Below are 6,205 nucleotides of genomic sequence, written 5' to 3'. Positions count from 1 at the left end.
GAAAAAAAAAAAAAAAAAAAAAAAAAAAAAAAAAAAAAAAAAAAAAAAAAAAAAGAGGTAAAACTATATTTTTAATTGTCAAATATTTGACATATTTCTGTTTTTTTCTTTTTCTGCCACTAAAGAATAACTAAAATCATTTGCAGTCACATCATTCTCAGAAAGAACCCCATGCCACCAGTTGAGCTCTCTGCTCTCCTTCATGCATCACTGCCGCCTATGAAATCTATCTATTTACTCAATATTTAATGAACACATTCATTTTTCCCCAAACAGGTTGGAACTCAGTGAAAACCAGCATGGAAACAGCTAAAAGAATACAGGGAGAGAAGTGATTTGACAAGAACAAACCTCCCTAATGTTTCTGATCATGTAGGCATGAATGGTGCCTGGAAATTAGTACTGGTGCTCTGAAATACTTCTGAGCAGGCAGGAAATTGTTATAATGCGAGTTAAAGGAAGAGCTTGGTAAATCTGAGTTAGCCGATGACACTGCAAGTTAGAATAGTATAAAACATGTTTTACAAAATGCTGTCAATTTAGAGGAAATTAACAGCGCAGACCACTCAGTAGTAAAAGAGTAATGTGGATTGTTCTAATCAAACAGTCCAGGAAATTCAAGGGGGCAGGGGCTTCAAATGAATGTGTTATTTTTGACACTTAGAGATATAGTAGATATTGGAGAGGAACATGAAGATGGGGAAACTTTCTTCCATATTCCCACCACATACAAACAGCCAGTTGGAGACTTGGATGGTCTAAGTGGGTCTAAATCTGGAAGTAACCTCCACTGAATTGGAAAGAGCTGCTCACCTCTCGAATCTTAACAGTCATGCTGTATGTGGAAGGGTGGACTTGTGTCCTCCCCCTTGTCCACCTTGTCACTGGTCTGTCTCAGAGCCTGCTGCACCCCGGGCTTTATCTCATCTCATGGGCTTCTCTTTCTTTCATATAATCTTATGGTAAACCATAGCGTGTTGATAATTTGTAAATAGTCTTACTCACAGACATGTAATTCCTTCATACACATATTTTATATTATAGCTGCAAATCCTCTGAAGAGAAAAAGATAATGTCATGTTTCACTTTCCATCTTACCACTTAATGCAGTGCATTAGAAGGCCTTGGTGGTTCCCTGCTGATCATTTAGCTAAGAGATCATTTCACAAGAGCCTAGTACTAGCCAGTTAGTTATGAGACAGTAATGTTTTCTCAAACACACCTAGCCTTTTGAATGCATTCTTCAGCTGTATTTTTCTGAATTGTTTGTGTGTGTACATACTTATGTGTGTGTGGATATTTATGTGTGCACGTGTGTGTATACACATGTATAAATAATTCGACTGGGCAAATATTAGGAAATAATTAATTAAAAATTATAATATTATTCATAGATAAGTATAAAATCAAGCCCCTGCAGAAAATGTAAACAGCTGAGAACGGTCCATTCTACAATCAATATTTGCTTTCTATCTCTCTAGTCAGTCATAAGATCAGGTAGTAGAATTTGAATGTGGTTTCCACTGTCTACTTTATGCATGGCTGAACTGCAAAGCCTTGTAGAATAATCTCTTGAATTATATGTACAACCAAGTTACGCTGTTTTGAATGGCTTAGGAATTATACTGTTAAATCTCCTCCAGATATTCAGACTCTGAACCTACTCAATGAGTTGCAGTTTGATTTTCACTCAGACTTTGAGCTCTCTTTGTCTGTTATGATAAGAAGTACTGATTCACATGCATCATTGAAGCAAAGTTGGGGCTCAGTTCCCATTTCTCTTTATTACTAGAAAATTTGAGAATAAGGTAATAAGGAGTAAAATAACAAATCATGTACGTTTCCAATAATTTAAGGATTTATGTTAAGTTGCAACAAAATGTTTATGATTATTGTATAATGATGGTTATAAACCAGAGTTATATTTTTATAAATAGTTATTAATTCCAAAAACAATGCTGACATCCCTTTGAATCCTGATTTTTTTAATTGTAGAAAGCAATGAGATCTATTGATAAATTTTGCACAAATATTGAAAACACATGATGCTATCTGAATTAGAAGTACTCTGGCAGCTTTAAAAATATGTGACAAAACATGCACTCCTATTTCTTATTATTTTTACAAATACTATAAACAAGAGCTGAGGGCCATAGAAGACTTACTGATGCAACATGGAGAGTTAACCTCCTAGAACTTGAAGGCATTATATCTGTAAGTCATGAGAAATTAGATGCCTTATAATTCAAATACTAAACAGCTAAAGTTAAACTGGCCTTTGAGCCAGTTTAAAAAAAGGAAAAATGAAACCAATGTCAAATACTCTGTTGAGCGTGTGGGGAAAACTTTAAGGAAAGAAAAATGAAGAATAAAAACAGATAAGAATATTTGTTCAAAATTTCTCCCTTTGTGAAATATTTACTTAGTCCTTCTCTGTAGAATGAAAATCTGGCTACATTTGGCTACAGCAACCGAAAGTTGTGGTATCCCAGCCCCACATATCTGTGGAATATGAAGTAATATTTAGTAAAAATCTACTTGGAGAAATTGGAAAAGCTAAGAACAGTCTTATTTTAAGTTTACAAGTATTTCCCAATAGAGCATAGAATTAATCATCTCTGTGCTTTAGAGAATGTAATTTGGGGCCCATTCTATTTTGTAATAGAAAATACACTTCTTTTGACCTATAAATTCCTAGAATGATGCAGAACAAATAAGTGTGAATGTAAGAAATGGGAAGAAAGTAAAAAATATGCAAATCACAAAACAGAATCATCTAAAATGAGAAGGGGGAGGGGGTGGCCTGTGTGTGAAAGCTGATTTCAGAACTATTCTTAATTAAATTGATCAAAGCTACTTGCCCCATGCATTTGTCATGTGGATATGCTGGATGATTCAAAAGGAACTGGTGCTTTCATCTCTTGATTTCAGTCTATTATTCCTCACAATAGACTCCAGTGCATAACCCAATAAATCCACGTTAACACTTTAATGATGTAATCGCAATGGTTTTTGCTATGAGCACACATGCCAGAATGAAGAAATATCAAACTGCTAAGTAGCTTGACCTTTTGGTCTTGTTTGGCTTTGTGGCTGAAAGCATATGTGTCTCTGGTAGCGTCTCATGCAGAATAATGACAGAGTAATCACTGGGGCATGAAACCACAACCTGTAGGGAGTTAATCATGACCATTAATCTCTGCCACATTCTTCTATTCTTAGAGGACCAGAGCAGTGACAGAATGAGATTTCATTTTGTTTACTTAATATAAATGAATCTCAAATCAGCTTCTTGGTAGACATGAAGAAGAAAAAAATACTAAATATTACCTAATTTGAAGTTGCATATTGCATGAAATTGATAATCATATCAGTTGTGGAATATTTGACCTTTCTTTCATTGTACTCTCATTCTAAGACCCAACAGATACATGTCTACCTTGCCAACTTCTTATAAGCAATGTCCTTAGTCACAAACACACGAGAAAAAATTTATAGAAAATAATATTTTCTACTATCATCTCCATTTTAAAAGTCATATTCATGACAAAATTAAAGAGGAAATAGTTTCCTTTATTTCAGACCCCTATGCCATGTTTCTATCATTGTCTCAAACATGAGATTACTTCTATACTTCTGCAGAATTAATGTTGGCTTGCAACTTCTAAAATACATAATGCTTCTTGCAGAGAGTCAAAAGAGCTTTGTATGTCAAAACCAGGGATCAGAAGACCTCATGACAATAGTTTTCTATAGTAAAGCAAAAGGAAATGTATTGTTATATTTGAAGGTAATGGAAGTTGATGGTTAGTGCTTTTTGAGCATTTGGGAAGGAAGTAGAGACACATTTTTAAAAAAAGTTTAGAAATAAGTTTGACTCCAGTGTCTAAACAAGGATTTATGTCAGATAAGATAGTTTAAAAACTATGTAATATATTACACCCCCTACAATCACGAACACTCACACATGCACATTCACACACACACTGGAAAAGAATAAACACAAGCATGAAACAGTTTGCTGAGGAAGGAGGATTGCGTTTAGCTTTAACATTTCTATCCCGTATAACCTATACAAGTTCAGACAAGTTATTTAACTTTCCTAAGACTCAGTTTCTTCATCTCGAAAGTGAAAGAATTGAACAAATTATTTTAATATCTCAACTGTCTAAGTATTTATTTGTTTAATAAAACTAATAAACTGTCTAAATGTTTAAATTCTAAATTTAGATGCTTAAACTAGTTATTTTATTTTCTATTTCTACTGTAAAATAGTATGAAAAAAAAGCTTTATTATTGTCTCACTTTGTTTTAAATATATTAGCTGGTGGACATATCAGAGAAGCTACTAATGCTTTAATGTTAATCTGGGAAAGTACAGAGATTTGAGTCTTTTAGGAATACAGACATTTCTTCCTCCTCATATCTACTGTATTCCAAACTTGAAAATAGTAATATCAAACCGACTCATCAAATTCCAGATGGTACTAAACTTAAAAAAAGTAACTTAGCTGGACAACAAAGGAGTAAAATGCAGAATAATCTTGAAAAACTTGGAAATCATAATCGCATGTTAACACAAACTGAATAAAGGCTAATGCAGTAATAATAATGATGACGATGATGATAGCTATTTATTATTGAACACATTGCACCAGGAACAGTTTTAAGAGATAAATACCATGTGAGTTATGTGAAAGTTGTCAGAATAAAAATGGAGTCAATTGAGTTAAGAAAAAAGAAAAAAAAAAAAAAAAAAAACCTTGACAAAAAGAGCCAGGGAAGGCCATGAGGGGAGGGTTCTCATGCACAAATCCCTGATAAAAATGATCACAGAGGACTCTGCAAAACACAACCTTGCACAAAGGCCACCACAATCTTGCACAAAGACCACAACAACCTTACACAAAAATACTTCTGCAAGGACTTCTGACCAGCACTGTCTGTCCAACCTCAGAATGAGGGCACTCTTGTTATTGATCTTCATAGGAAAAGATAATTATCCCAAAGCAATTATATATTCCTCCCTCTTTTCCTTTAAAACCTTTTCTCTTACTTTCCTCCCTGAATGTGTCCAGAGTTTACTATGGCATGCATATTCCAGTTACAATATTATGTTCCCAATTAAATTCATTATTCTTTTAGGGAGTCTTTCTCTGTTTGTATTTAGGTTAACATATATGATGTCATCAAATCCTGTATCAGCCAAACACTTTTGGTATATATTTTTTTCTAATATCATAATTACATTTTGAAATGACTACAAAAAGGAGGGAAAAATGTTGAAAGAGGGTTATAGTCATGCTGAATTTGATATATTGGGAGGACACCTAAATGTGACAAAGCACCACTATGAATATTTAGAATTGCCAGAGAGAATCAACTTGAGTTGCTTCTAGCAGAAACTAAACAATAAAGTCATTCAGTAAAATTTTAGAGCTATATTCATTCTCAGGACAGCCTCAGGGCTCATGGCCTTGGTCAAATAAGGAGGCTGCTTCAAAAAGTTTGTGGAAAAATAGAATTTTAAGATAGTATACATCTTTCCATGGGCTTTTTGAAGTACCGTGGTACATACCAATAAAAGGAATTGGTGGCGAATATGGCATTTGACTGAGTAATTTGCCCATCCAAGGCTCCTTATGAAAGCTTCTAAATCACTAAATACATTAGTGGTCACTGAGCGAGCTCTACTCGCACATTCTTGATTCCAAGTTACAGCCATTTGGAGTGAGGCTGTGTGTTATTTGGTATTTGACACATTGTAATACTTCTAGCAGTATTAAATGTTTTCCTTCTGAAAGAAGTTCTAAAACCAGGAATGAAAGTGTATTTGAAGTAAGAATAAGGTAGAAAATTTAAAAATATGACAGGGAAGATTTCAACAGTACTATCATTAACAGCATTACCCAATAAAATTATTGGAGCCTCGTGTTTCATTAGGAATTGAAAGAGCTTGTGGTCTTCTCCTTAGAATGCATCAACCTACCTAGAAACATTTTTTTTCAGACGTGAGCTACATTACTTTCACATTAAAAGCCTGAGACATTAAATTATCTCTTTAAGATTACTGAAGGTCTGCTGATAAAATATGTTTTTAGGCAAAATAAGAATGACAGATAATGACAATATAAATGACAGTCATTAAATGAATTTGTTTATAGTTTTTACTTTTATACAATAATGTTCAGACAACATGCAATTC

Source organism: Galeopterus variegatus, unplaced genomic scaffold (genome assembly GCF_000696425.1).
Source record: "Galeopterus variegatus unplaced genomic scaffold, G_variegatus-3.0.2 Scaffold5806, whole genome shotgun sequence".
NCBI classification, from domain to species: domain Eukaryota; kingdom Metazoa; phylum Chordata; class Mammalia; order Dermoptera; family Cynocephalidae; genus Galeopterus; species Galeopterus variegatus.
The sequence above is the reverse complement of the archived record's forward strand: the minus strand, read 5'-3'. Positions refer to the sequence as shown.